The following is a 15,465-nucleotide window of genomic DNA, read 5'->3' as shown; positions in this document are numbered from 1 at the left end:
GAATGGATCAAGTGTCTCACCAGGTACTTGTTCCTCACGTAAAGGGGACTCCGTGCAACAACATGAAAACACCAGTATCCTATCCACTGAAGCATGTCAGCTGTTTCTATAGTGGATGGCCAAAATGATGAAACATCTGTTATTGATAAAGATGAATTATGTTGGGAAGGCCTGGAGTTAAGGGCAAAGGTCATATACCTTTATGCCATAAAAATGCACCCCATAAACTTAAACAAGCCAGTGCTCTGACACTTTCCTCTACAGTAAAATGCTTCCCACAAGGATTCCTGATTCTCAAGAGGCAAAATCACAAAATCTTGTCCTAAACCAACCTTCTTAATGTATTAATTGCATAGAATGAGATTGCCACTTATTTAATGTTTCTATAGCCCATCACCATGCCTGAAGAAACCTGTTATGTCAGCCTCTTATGGGAAGGAGAAGTTTAATGGGATTTCTTTTTTCTCCTTTTTTCCTTTCCTTTTAAATACCGTATTTTTCGCTCCATAAGACACCCCCCCCTTAAAATCTAAGGGGAAATGTATGGAGCGAATGTGTGATCCCTGGAGCTGGGGGGGGGAACCCGGGCTTCCCTCACCAGCCCCGACCTGCTCTTTGGGTCGAGCAGCTCTGGGGTAGCCCATGAAGCCTCCGCAGGGCAGCGGGGAGCCTTCATCCCACTGCCCTGCAGAGGCTTCGCGCGGCTATCCCTGGCTTTTGCGGGAGGTGGGGGAAGGGACAGAGCAAGACTCCTCTCTCACTTCCCCCACCTCCCACAAAAGCCCCCAAGAGCCGCATATTATTATTTTTTTGAATCCCCCCCCCCCCTGCAAAGTAGGTGCGCCTTATGGTCAGGTGCACCTTATGGAGCGAAAAATACGATAAATACAATATGATATTCTCTAGGGCATTACCTTCAAGTTCATCATGAAGAATGTAACCTAAGAGAAGCATGAGCTCAAACAGATATATATTCTAAGGCAGCCTTCACCCACTAGATAGGTCTGATGGGAGTTGCAGTCCAAAACCTCTGGAGGACACAGCTACCTTCACTTGAGTTTAAATTCACCTATTCCTACTCAAACCATCTACAATGTTTCATAGCAGCACTAAGAGTATCATTCCCCCAACTCCACCCCCAGAGCTGTAGGCTGGTTCAGTGCTTGAAGGATGGGGAAAGGGGTAGGAAGGAGGTATTAACTATTTCCCCCCTTATACATCCTAGTGTCAGGAGTAAGGTAAAGGTAAAGGGACCCCTGACCATTAGGTCCAGTCGTGGACAACTCTGAGGTTGCGGCACTCTTCTCGCTTTACTGGCTGAGGGAGCCGGCGTACAGCTTCCGAGTCATGTGGCCAGCATGACTAAGCTGCTTCTGGCAAACCAGAGCAGTGCATGGAAATGCCGTTTACCTTCCCGCCGGAGCGGTACCTATTTATCTACTTGCACTTTGATGTGCTTTCGAACTGCTAGGTTGGCAGGAGCAGGGACTGAGCAATGGGAGCTCACCCCGTCACGGGGATTCGAACTGCCGACCTTCTGATTGGCAAGCCCAAGAGGCTCAGTGGTTTAACCCACAGTGCCACCCGCATCCCTGTAGTGTCAGGAATAAATCACTGGAGTAAGTGAAGTTAACTCTTTATTAGAAGAAACATGGTGCCTCTTCCGGTGTGGGTGTCATCGCTGCCGCAGTTCCAAGATGGGCAAGTTTATGAAACCAAGGAAAGTCGTCCTTTTCCTCACTGGGCGTTACTCTAGACGCAAATCTGTTGTTGTTAAGAATATTGATGATGGCACCTCTGACTGCCCCTGCAGCCATGCTCTGGTGGCTGGCATCGATCGCTACCCACGCAAAGTGACAGCAAGCATGGGCAAGAAGAAGATTGCCAAGCGTTCCAAGATCAAGTCCTTTGTGAAGGTCTACAATTACAGCCACTTGATGCCTACCAGGTAATCCACTGATATTCCCCTTGACAAGACCGTTGTCAACAAGGATGTCTTCAGGGATCCTGCGCTGAAATGTAAAGCCCGGCGGGAGCCCAAAGTGAAATTTGAGGAGAGATACAAGACAGGCAAGAACAAGTGGTTTCCCCAGAAGCTCAGATTCTGAGTGGCATGCATTTGCACCAATAAATATTTTTGAAAAGCCAAAAGGAAAAGAAAAGAAAAGAAAAGAAAAGAAAAGAAAAGAAGAAGAAGAAGAAGAAGAAGAAGAAGAAGAAGAAGAAGAAGAAAAATGGTCAGCTCAGGTCTTGCCTCTATGAGGCAGCTGTGAAGGCTGAATGTCCCCACCTTCTCACAGCTTCCTAAATCTCATTCCCAAGCAATCTGAGACTACGGTGATGTGCCTGTCTCTGCTCCTCTCTCTTCATGCCTCTTTTGGTCCTGGGAGACCAGCAGGGATGGGAGCTTGTTGCAGTAGGAGGCGGAGACACCCTGGCTTCTTCACCAGCCTGGCTCATCTCTGTCTCTTGACCTCCTTCCTCTCCTGCTTCTGCCTCAGCTTCTGGACTTCTCTCTGCCAAGGACTCTCCCTGATCATTAGACCCTGCAATGCCTTCAGCTTCTGGTACCTCCTCCTTCCAATCTTCTCCCTCTGACCAGGTAGCATTGTCCCACCCCACACCCCAGACTCTGAGACTTCTTTGGGAGTTCCCCAGCTACTGCCTCCCACCATTTCTCTGTATTCAGCCAGTCCATAACACCTAGCTATGTGGGGCAATAGCCACCACAATGCTTTCATAGTGAGAATCAGGTTCCGCAAACCCTTGTATGGTGGTACCTCTAGTTACAAAATTAATTCATTCCGGAGGTCCGTTCTTAACCTGAAACCGTTCTTAACCTGAGGTACCACTTTAGCTAATGGGGCCTCCCGCTGCCACCGCCGTGCGATTTCTGTTCTCATCCTGAGGTAAAGTTCTTAACACAAGGTACTATTTCTGGGTTAGTGGAGTCTGTAACCTGAAGTGTTTGTAACCCAAGGTGTTTGTAACCCGAGGTACCACTGTAACTGTTTAGTGGGTGGGATATTCGTAGCAGCTGCCAGCACATCTAGTTTGGCTTCAAATATTTTAGCATACCCATTTATCGTGATGAGAAGTTCACAGAAAGAGCAAATACCAATGTGTATGGGTTGAAAATAAAATAAATAAATGTCACCATCCAGAACTGCACTGACAAAGTTTGTGGGGAAACCAGATGTTCTTAAGGAGTCTTGCTAGAATGTGCCCAATTTACGAGGTGCAACGAGACATGACCTTGACTGTGTTTTGGAAATAATTGGCAATAAATATTCAGCGAAACATTCCTAAGGCTGGTTTTAAATGTGTGTGTATATATATATCTCCCCCAATAAGCATGAGAAAAAGGATTTCCAGCTTGCCTGCCCATTTAATGACATCAGCCATTATGTGCTGGCGGGCACTGAAACAATGAGCTCAGTGAGTAAGCACACAATTTACTACTTCCATCTCTAGCCTCTCTGCTTAAAAGGATCAGGTACCAACTGATGGGAAAGATTCCAGCCTGAGAATCTGGAAAGCCACTGCCAATCAGAGAAGGCCATACTGGGCTACAGAGACTGATGTTTCAGTACTCTATAAGGAAACCTACTGGGGTGTGTGTGTGTCCAGTGTGTGTTTGTTATCGAGATGGGTAGACTTCATGTTTCTTATCACTGATTCGAATTCCATGACTTTACAGCGTGAAAATTCACAGAAAGATGCTCTTTCCCACATCACCCACTTTGTTCATTTATCTACTCTGAGTGACGGTGCTTCTCCAGAGTCCTCAGACAAGCCTTTCTCGACTTTCTTTTAGAAGACCCTCCCCCCTCCAATCTGCATTTGGTTAAGGTAAACTGTGGCTGCTGGTACCCTCTTAATAATGCTGTTTTATTGTATGGCTTTGACTTCAGTTCTAGGGTGATTTGTGAGGATCTCTGGCCCAGGAATAAAGAATGAAATTAACAGAGGCTCAGAAGCCAGGTGCAAGTGGGCATCAAAGGGCACTTGCAGACAGGCTGTTTCTCATGTCAAAGGGTTGTTTATTTGCACAAAATTTGGCTGTTATGTTGTACTTCCTAACGCAATTACCCCATCACTTTTCTAATCACAAAACAGGCCAGTTAGAAACATGAAGTCAAATTGCTCTGGAATAAGTATGGGATAACAACCACTAGCTGGCAACATCGTATAACCTTCATGCAAGTTGTTTTTTTGTTTGTTTGTTTTGCAAACCATGTATGCTCATTAAACAGTTGGTCTGGAAGCTCCCTAGGTGAAGATATATGGAAGTGCTCTCTTTAAGTCGCAGACTTACTTATAGGGAGAGCAGATTCAAATCCCAGTCCATGCTTCCATTTAGTACACAATATTTGTTTAGATAAATGTTAGCCCGCCTGCTACCTGATCCTTTTGATTAGAGAATGCCATGAATCATGAGCGTAGCCAAGGGAGGAAGGGAGGCGCAGCTGCCCCTCAAAATAAATCAAAATACAAACTGAAGTTCTGCCCTCCCCTAACAAAAGGCCTGCCCCCCCCCCAACAAAAATCCTGGCTACACCCATGCCAAAAATTGAACTTTGGATCTTCTTTATGCGAGGAATGTGCTCTGTTACAGTAGCACTCCTCCCCATTTCAAAGTTAGAGCATCTCCTGACTGAATATGCTCAGAAGATGCGCATTTTATGTCAGTGAGGTGTGAGCCAGATCCACTGAACTCACAGAGGTCCACAGATTCTCAGACATAAGGTGAAGGAAGGAAGGAAGAGCCATGAGTTTAAATCAAAACACTCAAGTTAAGAAATTCTTGGTGACAATATAGGACATGAATTTGCCTGAACACTTCTTCTCTGGGTATTAGCTCAGCAGCTTCCATTTCATATACAGTGGTACCTCTGGTTACATACGCTTCAGGTTACAGACTCCGCCAACCCAGAAATAGTACCTCGGGTTAAGAACTTTGCTTCAGGATGAGAACAGAAATTGTGCGGCGGCGGCAGGAGGCCCCATTAGCTAAAGTGGTGCTTCAGGTTAAGAACAGTTTCAGGTTAAGAACGGACCTCCGAAACGAATTAAGTACGTAACCAGAGGTACCAGTGTACAGTGGACACTTGGGTTGTGAATGTGATCCATGTGGGAGGGATGGTCACAAGCTGCAGTGCCGCATCCATGCACGCATGGGTCACGATTTGGCACTTCTACACATGTGCAAAGCGTGATTTAGTGCTTCTGCGCATGCGCAAGTGCCAAAACCCGGAAGTAACCTGTTCTGGTACTTCCGGGTTTGGCGTGATGTGCTACCCGAAAACGTGCAACCTGAAGCGTCTGTAACCCAAGGTATGACTGTATGTTGTTTTTGTAGCACATTAAAGAAAACCTCAAATGTTGTCTAACCTTCCTGGGAAACTAAAGGAGTGTGACTAAACTGAAGTTATCGTTTTGTTTTTCTGCACCCGGTGTTTTTCTATTAAGCAAGATTGCAAAGTTTTCTGAGAGCAAGGCAATCCAATCCAGTTCCTGTAGACTATTAATCTCCCACATTTAATTTTACATATTCACACAACAAACTTCAGGCATTCCGAATCAGGAATGTTGGGGGGGGGGCTTCTGTAACATCTGGCTTCTTTAGTTTAAGTGGAATACCTTGGCGTTGAAACCGATAACCTTTGTGAAACATCAGTCAGAGGGCAAGGATCTCTGGGATTACAGGGAACCAGACATGTGGAATTCCAACCTTTGACATTCTGTTTAGCAATGCCGAGGATGTTCCTACTTTGTTGCTGCCTGAAGATGGCCCCTGCTACTGAGATGTAAGCTACTGACCACTTTTCTGTCTCATGAACAATATGAGGCAAAATAAGCCTTCCTTGCCTCAATACTTATGGTCAGTTTAGATGACCCCCAATGCATTCCATCACATGTATTATAAAAAGAGTCCCACTAGATCAGACCAAAGTCTTATCTAATGCAGAAGCCTTTTTCCTGCAGTGACCCACCAGATGTCTACAGGGAGCTCACAACAGGCATGAAGCCAACAGCACGCTGCCTCTGAATCATACATATCTTTTATTAATTGCTACTATTGTACTGAAAGTTGCTGCTATATGCCGCTGGGGTAGGAATGCAATTTTTATTCTAATGTGATTTTGCCGTTGTTGTTGTTTTTTTGTATGAGCAATTGTATATTGTGTATTTGTTGATTTTATGTTGTGTGTCATTTTAGGCTTTCTTTTGATAAAGAAAAAAGTGCGATAGAGTTTTTTTTATACAAAAAGCACCGCTGAATATTCAGATTGCTGTGAATATTTCAATCTGCACTCATTTCACGTCAAGCAGTGCTTGCCATTGTTGATGTTTCCTTTGCAGAATGATGCAGGCCATTTGTTGAGGGTCAGGATTTACTTGCAACAGGACATGGCATGCATAGTTGATGTAGCTTTGATTTCCTGTGTGCTAAAATGTTTTGTTTCTCAGCATGCCAAACATAATACGAGACTGGAACAACTCCAAGAAATGTTTCTTGTTCTTTGAAAGATGCTCGTACTTGAAATGGATCTTTCCCTTTTTACTGGAAGACTTTATTAAGTGTCCTTGAAGGTAACATTATGTACATCGTATTCTGGATAGTTCAGCTGGAACAAGACATTGCTTTGGAAGATGCATTCTAGGAGAACTTTCAAGATGGCATGAATTTCATGTACCAAATGTGATAAATTTACCATTGCGGCTGTGCGCTCTGTGTTTGGCAAGTGCTTAACTGCTTGAACTTAACCACTATATGGTTGCCATGTGAGCCCTCTTCAGCTATTACAGCCATGAATGGGCAACCAAAAAGTTCTATGGGCATGCCTTTAGCCTTCCCTTAGCATCAAGCAGCTCCTTCCCAGTGCTCAACAGGGAACATTTTCTACTTAATGGAGCCCATCCCCATGCAGTTCAGGACCATCATCTTCAATTATTGTGCCTAGACTTTGAATGCCGTACCAAGGAAAAACGGTTTTGCTCCTTTGTTGGCCTACAACAGCATTAAGGCTTTCCAGTTTGGGAAGACATTGGCCATTAGTGGCCATTTTGCTACTGCTTGCCTGTCATAATTATACATGATGTTGTTGTTGTTTTCTTTTTTTACTCCTACTGTTTTTAATTGTTTTATTGCTAGCTTATTTCTCTGCTTTTCCTTTTCTGCTTTCTTCTTCTTCTTCTTCTTCACTGCCTTGAATTATATTAGAAAGGTGGGGTTAAAATAAATGTTTAAAACAGGCAATGAAATAAACAGATGCAGAGGGTAGCCCTTCTCTGTGCAGGGTGCTTTGGCCCACAGGAGCTGTAGATTTTCCAAATTCGTTTATTTCTCACGGCACAATACCCTGTGGAGAGGAACCATACCTCAACGAGGGAGCATGTGCATGCAGAGAATCCCAGGTTTAACTCTTGTTATCTTTAGGTAAAAAAGTCAGGTAGCAGCTGATGAGAAAGGCTGCTGTGTCTGAGATCCTGGAGAGTTGTTGCCTGCCAGAAGAGAGAGCAACTGATGGAGAGAAAAGTGATGTTGCTGCACTTGAGTACTGCTTGCCAACTTGCCACAAACATCTGGTTGCCTACTGTGAAAACAGGAAGCTAGACTAGATGTGCCACTGGCTTGATCCAGCAGGTTCATCTTCGGTTCTTCGGTCCCTCTGTTCTTGGTATTCTCTCAGAGCACATTAAATACTCCCTGAAACATATGGAATCACTTTTGTACCAATGTACTCCCAGCTGCATAGGGTTAAGAGGTTTACCAGAGTGGTCTTCTCAAAACAGAAAGATCTGGACGATCTGCCTCCGGAAATAGGACATAGGCTGTCGCTATTTTGTATGTAGGACTCAATCACATACTGGTTGTGCGCTTAAGGCGGACTTGGCTCTCATGTGCAACAAACCCACTTTGAAAAACAACACACTTTTCCAGTAAGGACAGTAATGGCAAAATGCACTGGAAAGCATGGGATAACAATGAGGACATCATGATTTATTCATTTATTTACCTTCTCTGCAACCCACTTTTTTCTACAATCAAGCCGTATATGAATTTTATGGAATGAAATATGAACTCCCCACAAACAAATCAGAACAAATGCTCAAAAAACAGGAGACATCATTCCCATAGTTCCCAGCTGACTTGCTTTTGGCCCAGAGAGAGCACCCCGGCAAAACTGTGTATGGCGTCAGCAGCACAATCCATTGCTTTCAAGGGACTTAGCTCTGCGACTCATCTCTTACTGGATTGTGCCCCATTTTTATCTCAATGGGAGCAAAAGAGTTCATCGCTGGGATGTAAGCAAAGCGATACCATTTTCATAAACAAAGCTTAACATCTTCCACTGCCTCTGCTGATTCATCCGAGCCAGCGATTATTTCTGGAGAAACGCAGGGAAGCGGATATCTGAAAATGGTCAAAGATATGGATAGTCATGGCCTTATAAAGTAGTTGTTGCTAAGTGGGAAGCAGATGAAATTTGTGTGTGTTGAGGGCGGGGCATTTTTGGGTTAATGCCTCCTATTTGTTTGCCTCAACTGTAAGTTGAACTCTGTTATTAAACAGCTGTACATCTTGCAAATCCTGAGTTAGCTTGGCTTACAAGGGAAATGAAGTGCTGAAACTCTGTTTACTTTAGAGAAACATTAATTTATTATGAGCCTAAGTAAAGGAAAGGAGATGAAAAGGGAGCATAGTTATGGTTCCCATTTATAGTTAATAGCATTGTATTGCAATTTTTGATGTTACAAGCCCTTGTCATCTTATATAGGTAAAGGTAAAGGATCCCTGGATGGTTAAGTCCAGTCAAAGGCAACAATGGAGTTGCGGTGCTCATCTTACTTTCAGGCCGAGGGAGCTGGTGTTTGTCCGCAGACAGCTTTCTGGGTCATGTGGCCAGCATGACTAAACTATTTCTGGCACAATGGAACACCATGACAGAAACCAGAGTGCACAGAAATGTTGTTTACCTTCCCACCGTAGTGGTACCTATTTATCTACTTGCACTGGCGTGCTTTCGAACTGCTAGGCTGGCAGGAGCTGGGACAGAGCAACGGGAGCTCACTCTGTCGCAGGGATTTGAACCACTGACCTTCTGATCGGCAAGCCCAAGAGGCTCAGTGGTTTAGACCACAGTGGCACCTGCATCTTACATAGCCCAGACCCCGTCAAACACACCATCTTCTTAAAGTATCTTAAAGGGCAGTGGCAACTAAAAACGATCTAAACTCTATGTGCACATCTACATGCACCCCATTGTATTTTAAACTTAGAGAGGTCAATGAACACATATCTTATTTTAATGAATTGACTTTTGCACAACTTCGAAAAGCTTTTACAGAGCTACGACTAAATACAATAAGCTCTGCTTATAGAGATGGGAGACATAGAGGCATACCAAAAAACGAACGTGTTTGCATTAGGGGATGTTCTGAAGTAGAGGACCTTATGCATTATATCTTGCACTGTCCGTTATATAATGATGCAAGAAAAAGATTTTTGGTACCTATAATGACAGGGTCCCCTGGCCAGAACCCCCTTGATATGATGTTATATCTCCTTGCAGACACAGATAAGTATGTGACCTGGCGGGTAGCACTTTTTGCAACTGCTGCTAGGAAAATTAGAGCAAATTATATAGCCAAGGTAGCCATTAACTGTAAAGGAGATGAATTTATTTGATCCTATCTATCTACCTCAGGCTATGCTCTATCTTTGTCACCAAACTCTGAGTATAAATTGCACACTGTATTAATTGATATTGTTTTTAACATTAGTGACCATGTGATGATTTTAGCTTATGAATTTTATTGTTTAATGTTTTTATTTGTACATTGGGGTACTTTTATAGCTTTGTTTAGTGTACGTAATGTTTTAATGATATAAATGTTTTAAGTCTTTTTTTACCAATTCAGTATATTTTCTTTTAATTGTCAAATAATTCTGTGTACATTGCGGCAGCCTTTGGCTATGTGCAATAAAACTGACTGAGACTGATAAGGGATATCAACTCACTAGCCTCTAACTTCTGTAAGTTCACCTTTAAAAGACTGTGGTATCATGGAGTTTTGAGGTTTTCTAAGTGCTCAGGGCAAATGTGGCAAAATCAGAATACAATCAATCAGTGCAGTTTCTTGATGGAAGTATGTGTCCAGAATATCGCTGGATTTTGGGGGTGAGACCTTGCACACATATTTGCCATGTGGAACAATTTAAAACAATTGCTAGGTAACTACTTATTTCTTTGCATTAATCTTAAACTTATTAAATTCCACGACAGACTTTTGCTCATTTCAAGGCTGACATGACAAAACAGAAGAAGTAAAAATAGCATGTGTGTCTAAACACAAGCTGACAAATCATTTGCCCAGAAGGGATCTGACTACGACAGGAAATGAGTACACAAAGTTTACTCTGCACCAGTTCTTGGGTAACGCTTTCTTCCATGGGAGTGCATTTCGAATGATTCTTGTGGGAATCCTATGTGGAAAATGTTATGTGTGAACTGAAAGTCAACAGGATTTTATGTCATACAAAAGAGTTTATGCCTCGCAGAATCAGTTATGTCTCATGGAAGTGCTGGAAAAATATTGTGTAGAGTTGTATAGAGTAAGGTTACCAGATTTTTTTCCAATGAATCCAGGGACACTATAAATATATAAATATATAAATATATAAATATATAAATATATAAATATATAAATATATAAATATATAAATATATAAATATATAAATATATAAATAAGTTGATGCTGCAGCGATGGCAGTGGCAGGGGGTGGCCGCCGCCTTGACCTCAACCACCACATTTCCCCTTCCTCCTAGGCTTCTATCTCCTTTCTCCATGAGCCTGGGCAGCCCCTGAGTTGTTGGTTCTACGGGGGGGGGGGGAGTGGTGTGCGGTGGATCAGGCATGGAAGGCGGAGAAGGAGGGCCGAGAGCGGCAGCAAGGCTCGAGCAGCACAATGCCTCCCTTCCCATCAAAGCAGCCCCAATCCCATCCCTACTTGTGTGCAAGCAGGAGGGGGCGGGGATCCCTCAGCTGGGAAGGGAGGCTTCCCGTTGCCTAACTGAGAAGTCCCTGACAAATTACAGGCAAATTGGTCCAGGGGTTTTGTGCTTGGCACCTTAAAATTTTGTTGTTGTGTGTTGTATTTTATGCCTATGCTTCACAAGTGTGGGAAATTGCATTCTAATACAGCATGTGTAATGCTAGTTAAGGCATGAAGGGGTTAAGACCATAGAATTGTATTCCTAGACTCATTTAGGTCACACCCCTCACCTGGAAGGAAGTTTGTGTCCTCTCTTTCTTCATGTGAACTCATCAAGATAGGACATGCCCGAGTGCGATCACTATAAGCCAAGGCCACGCTCTTAGAGCTATTTTCCTGTATTTTGTACCCCAAGGTTTCTGCCTGTGTTTACTTGCTGCTGCATGGATAAATGTATGAATCTGGCTTTTTAAAACTTACTAAGGCATGTCGTCTGTTCGGAGAGGTAGAAAAGAGGATGCTCTGTTAGCAGACGAAATGGGATATTAAAAGGTATAACAGTATCAAGCCCCACACTGCACTGCTGTTTTGGGGGCCCCATATTTGAGCGTTCAGACCCAGAAACCTCCCCCCTAAATAAATTCACACCTGACTCAAATTTTTGGTTTGGTTTTTGGCAGAATTTAGACCACAACTTGATTGATTACAGAAAGTGAGTGGTTGCACAGGCTCTGGTTCGACTAGCTCCCTGCCATGCAGGTAGCGCTGACCCAGGGCACCAGCTTAGGTCAGCCAAGGGTGAACACCTGAGGTAGGTGGAAAGCCGGGAACGGGCTAACTCCACCACCCAAATGTCCCCCTGGACTCAGGCACGGGCACAACCCCCTCACAGGAGTTGACCAAACCATTGAGTCCCTGGATTCCTTTAACAGAATACCCTTCACATAGGGATGGCGAGAGCGTTCTCCCATCCCTATCACCTGAACCAGAGCCTATCCGCAACCTTACAAGTTGTGATGATTTGCTACACAGCCGGCGAAACCCAAATGGCAACAGCCAATCAGCCAAGTGAGGAAAATTCCTGCCGTGCCCCTGTCCCAACGACAGGCGACACACAACGGTATAGCAAGGTCAAGTGCAACAAGCCCTAAAGGTAGGGAGAGGTGGGCGGGTGTTCCGAATGCATGCGCCGAAAGAGGAAGCTCTGGGTCACATGCATGGGCATAAATAGGTCCCTTGAACCGTTTGGACTGCGTCCCATTGGCCAGATTGTACCCAACTTCGAGCGACCTACCAATCAGGTTTTGTGGCTTACCAATTGTACCCACCCACAACACAGAGTGTCGGTTGTCCAGGTCTCACCGCAGTACGTGCCCTCTTTAAGGGAGCACCCAATTTCCCCCAACAGCTAGGTCCCTGCATCATCTCATGCTGCCTTATACAGATTCTGATTCATCTTTAACAAGACCAAATATCCCCTGAGACACTCCTCCTCAACTCAGGATTACATGTCCATAGCTTATCCTTTTTTCATGGTGACAAAGATCAGAACTGCGGCCTAAGAGCACTAACAGGAAGTGGTCTGCGTATGGCATGAGCCAATACTGGAAGGAACAGAAATGAGGTCAATGCCAGCTGCTTTGAATTTCATTCAGAGCATGGAAGGCATAAACAGCCTTGGTCTGGTGCAAAAGGGTCAATCCAGATGCAAGAATAGGTATGAGAAACAAGGGAAGGAAGCAAAAGGCATACAGACCAAAAAAAGGAGTAATATTTGAGGGAACGTAGACACAGACATCAGGCAGGGAGTAACACTAGACTCAAAAACCAGGCAAGATATCCTTTTCAGTCAGGTCAGGAGATTTAGGTCAGGTCAGGGGATGTCGGCAGACTTGGGTGAGTTTACACCCAGCATGAGAGAGTTGCAACCAAGCACCTACCTCAGTGGGAGGAAGTCAAGCAAAGTAGTATTGTAGCCATTAGCTTCAAATGCAAACTGAATCAAATTGCTCTCCCATAGCTCCCCAGGAGCTACATTGCCAGCGCATCCGGACAGTTTCCAGCATCATCCCACTCAAGCACATTGTTTATGTAAAATTAATCCTTCAGAGACCTCACTCTGCTCTTGTGAAGTCATAGACACCATGGAAAATGGAACAAAGTCTGCGTACACCCCATTGCGAGTTGGGTCAAGCTGGTTGACCACAAGATTATGAAAGAATAACCTGAGAAGCTGTGAAAGAAGCATTGGCCGTAGTAGCAGGAAGAGAATATCTGTGGGCAGTGGCTAGCCAAAAGTAACTAGAAAGCCCCTGGATACAAAAAGGTGGGTGCGAGTTCTGCTTTTGACTACCTTAAGAACTGAACTGTCAAATACCACTTTACTGCTGTTCAGTTGTATTTATTATTGGAACTCATTTTTAATGTATTTGTTACTACTCCTGTATATGGTCTTGTGATTGATTCAGTATGCTGGATGCAACTGCTATGTGAAACCATGACTGCACATTCCAACACCTGGCTGCCTGGAGAGCTCAGTTGGTGCTGATAATGTCCTTTGGGGGGGGGGTTATTTTCTAATATGTATAGCCCACCCTGAGCATTTATTTATTTTTTACAATGGAAAGGTGAGATACAAATACTGTACTCTTAAATAAAATACCGTATTTTTCGCCCTACAGGACGCACTTTTTCCCCTCCAAAAATGAAAGGGAAATGTGTGTGTGTCCTATGGGGTGAATGCAGGCTTTCGCTGAAGCCTGGAAAGCGAGAGGGGTCGGTGCGCACCAGGTGTCAGGGAGTTGCCGCGGGCTCGCAAGGCTTGCGGAGAGCAGCCTGTTCTGGGGGCTGGGGTCGGGGGAAGCTCGCAGCTGGGGGGGGGAGAATAATTATTTTTTATTCATCCCCCCAGTGCGCCTTATAGGGCAAAAAATACGGTATATCAGGAATGGGGAACCTGTGGTCCTCCCAGCAACCTCAGAGACCATGACCATGGTGGAAATATTTGGAGAGCTTCTGAATTACATTAAGCATGTTTTGAAGAGGGGCAGGAAGTATGCACAATGATAGGCGTTCTCTTTTTCAGGAAAAAGCAACCATGGCTGTGGTCCCAATTCAGATTTTAAAGATTAGGAGTGGGTGCACCAGGAAGAGGGTTTCTTTGCTTTCTACAACAGCATCTAGCAGAATATCCACCTCCAGCTGTTTTTTGCCCTCGTAGGTGCTTTTAGCAGTAAACAGCATCTTTGGAAGGAAATAGCAGCTGGGGAGGGGCAATTTCTACCTGGAAACTGGTGTGAGGAAAGGGTTAACTATCCTCCTCCGTATTCACTGAGATCCTGGTCTGTGCCATTTGGTTTAGCCCTTGGTTTCCTAATAGAAGAGGCGGTTATGTGCAGTATATAAACAAACTGATATTTAGAGGAAACTATTCCGTTTGTTTTAAAACACTTGGATTAATTTATGAATTATGACTTTGGGGCTTAGGGAATGCTTTTGAAGTCCAACAATAATCTGGGGGGGGGGATGTTCTGCAATCTTCCTCTGGGTCATTGAGACTTTCCATAACTGAAGACGAAGGATGGATTTTGCGTCATACAGAGAGGCCAAATGTTTTGGGGAGCCAGGATACTATCCATGAGTAGTAGTTGATCCTGAGCTGCAAGGTGGCTTCTCATAACCTGGATCTTGATTGCAGTACAATCCCAACCACATCTGCTCAGAGGTTCTATTAAATTCAGTGGGCCTTACTCCCAGGTAAGTGTACTTAGAATGGATTGCCACCTTGATCAAGTATTCTGGAGCAACATGCTCCATATGTAAGAAGCCTTGGTTTAATGCAGGGATATAGTGTGGAAATGTAGTAGGAAAGGATATATTGAATAAGTACAGTGGTACCTCGGGTTAAGAACTTAATTTGTTTGGAGGTCCGTTCTTAACCTGAGGTACCAATTTAGCTAATGGGGCCTCCTGCTGCCGCTGCACCGCCACTGCACGATTTCTGTTCCAATCCTGAAGCAAAGTTCTTAACCCGAGGTACTATTTCTTGGTTAGCGGAGTCTGTAACCTGAAGTGTCTGTAACCTGAAGCGTCTATAACCCGAGGTACCACTGTATTACCCTTCTTCCACTCACACTAGTAGGTGATGTAGCAGAGCAGATCCCCTCAATATAGCTGGAATCTAGTTTGCAGATTCGTTTGAATCTCTTAGTTAAGATTATTTCCTGGTGTCCCCTTTTATCTCTCCTAAAAGAATAAAGACACAAGAGTCTTTCTGAGTAAAGTAACAAAAAGTTTACTCACATTTCAGTTCACAATATGATCCCTGAAAGGCAGGCTTTACTTGGTAGTTGCATAAAGAAACAGTGTGAGTTCGTCTCATAGGGAGAGTGAGCTCATGTGCTGCTGGCTGAGAGCCAGCAGACAGCAAAATTACATTAATATAACAAAATGGCTGCAG

At 44.1% G+C, this 15,465-nt stretch overlaps 1 protein-coding gene and 1 pseudogene across 2 annotated transcripts in view; both read left to right on the top strand.

The window, feature by feature from the left end:
* Positions 1 to 1,661: 1,661 nt before the first annotated feature.
* Positions 1,662 to 2,144, top strand: LOC310744744 (large ribosomal subunit protein eL27-like; annotated as a pseudogene). The gene has a single exon. The product of its transcript is annotated as a large ribosomal subunit protein eL27-like (transcript).
* An 11,150-nt stretch (positions 2,145 to 13,294) lies between these two features.
* Positions 13,295 to 15,465, top strand: part of S1PR3 (sphingosine-1-phosphate receptor 3) — a 71,645-nt gene continuing 69,474 nt past the window's right edge. Inside the window, exon 1 of the mRNA XM_083577081.1 lies at positions 13,295 to 13,332. The gene's annotated coding sequence lies outside the window, so the exon portion shown is untranslated. The remainder of the gene's footprint in view (positions 13,333 to 15,465) is intronic.

This window comes from Podarcis filfolensis (assembly GCF_964270895.1).
Source record: "Podarcis filfolensis genome assembly, chromosome: 11".
NCBI classification, from domain to species: Eukaryota; Metazoa; Chordata; class Lepidosauria; order Squamata; family Lacertidae; genus Podarcis; species Podarcis filfolensis.
Note: the sequence above shows the minus strand (reverse complement) of the source record. Positions and strands in the feature narration are given on the sequence as shown.